Raw genomic sequence first — 1397 nt, 5'->3', positions numbered from 1 at the left:
TTCAAGTGAGATGAAAGGGATTTCAAGAGGCAAAGGGGTTTGCCAGGACCATGTGGCTCCAAAACACCAGAGTCTCCACTGGAACTCAACTCTGCCTGACCCACAGGCCGAACCCTTTGCAAAGTAAAGGGGATGAGCAACTATACCCCTCCCAAGACCTAGTGATACGGATGGAATTGCTCTGTGTGCGCTGAGGGACTCCTGAGCTAAATCGGACCCCATCCCCACCCCACACAACTCCAAGTTGAGCCGAAGCCCTATATTCTCCTTGTCTGCAACCAGATGGTCGGTGTATGGCTCCCAGCTCCTCTTAGGAATGGCAGAATGTTAAGGAAATTATTTAACCTCTTGTTCTTCATTGTCCTATCTGTAAAATGGGGATAATGAACATGCACCTCATAGGACTGTGGTGGGCAAATCAGTTAACAGAGCAAGTGCTACCTAAGCACCAACTGTATGTATAATTATCATCCAATTGTTTCTCCTGCATTTACTTGGTCTTCTAGGTTCCTCTTTCACAGAAGGATGATTTCTGTGCTCACTCCCAATAACCAGCACAAAGTCAGACACACAGTAGGTTCATTTATGCTTTTTGCTTCAGTGATGAAGGACTATCAATGTTTGTGTGTTTGAGAGTGGTCTTGAATTCTAAATTCTGGACAGCAACATTCTTCCCAGTAGGTAGGTATGAGGAAACCTTGAGAAATGAGACATACACAACTGACAAAGGTTTCCTTTTTTGCTTTGACCACCGGGAAGCTCAAAGGCAAAATTATATATGGTTCAATTAAATAACTAGAGCTCAAGGATGGCAACTGCTTTCATTTTGCATTCCGACCAGATTGACCAATGGTGCTCAGCTAAGAAGGATTCTGAGGCTGCAATGAGTGATATCAGCCTTAGGCAAGGCCAGGGTGCATCTGGGCTAAGAAAATGAGAACAGTGATCAATTAGTGATGTCTGCTGTGAGTACGGCCATGGAGAACACACAGTGCATAGTATACATTTGCTATCACCAGGGTGGGCAACTCGGCTGTGTTTATTTCATCCATGTCTACACTTTCTCATAAATTTCTATTGTCTGTTATGTTTTATATTTAATTATATGTAATTCCTTTGTGGACTAAGGCAGGTTATAAGTAAAATAAGCTGGAATGGCTTCAAGTGGAGCCCTCAGCCCTCTGAGCATGATAGCTCCAGGGAGGGTTCCTGATTGTGGCAGAGAACAGCTGTCATGGAGCTTAAGGCTCCCCCAGCCCCCAGAGTTGTGCCTGGCGACTCCCACAGGCCTGAAAGTGGGCTGGCCCTAGATCTCAGCCACCTAAAACTTCTTTCGAGAAATTAATTAGGTTCAGATGAAGAGTGAGACTGTTACTAAGGTGTGCCCCCTCCATCCT

This window comes from Pteropus alecto, unplaced genomic scaffold, assembly GCF_000325575.1.
Source record: "Pteropus alecto unplaced genomic scaffold, ASM32557v1 scaffold71, whole genome shotgun sequence".
Taxonomy (NCBI): Eukaryota; Metazoa; Chordata; class Mammalia; order Chiroptera; family Pteropodidae; genus Pteropus; species Pteropus alecto.
The sequence above is the reverse complement of the archived record's forward strand: the minus strand, read 5'-3'. Positions refer to the sequence as shown.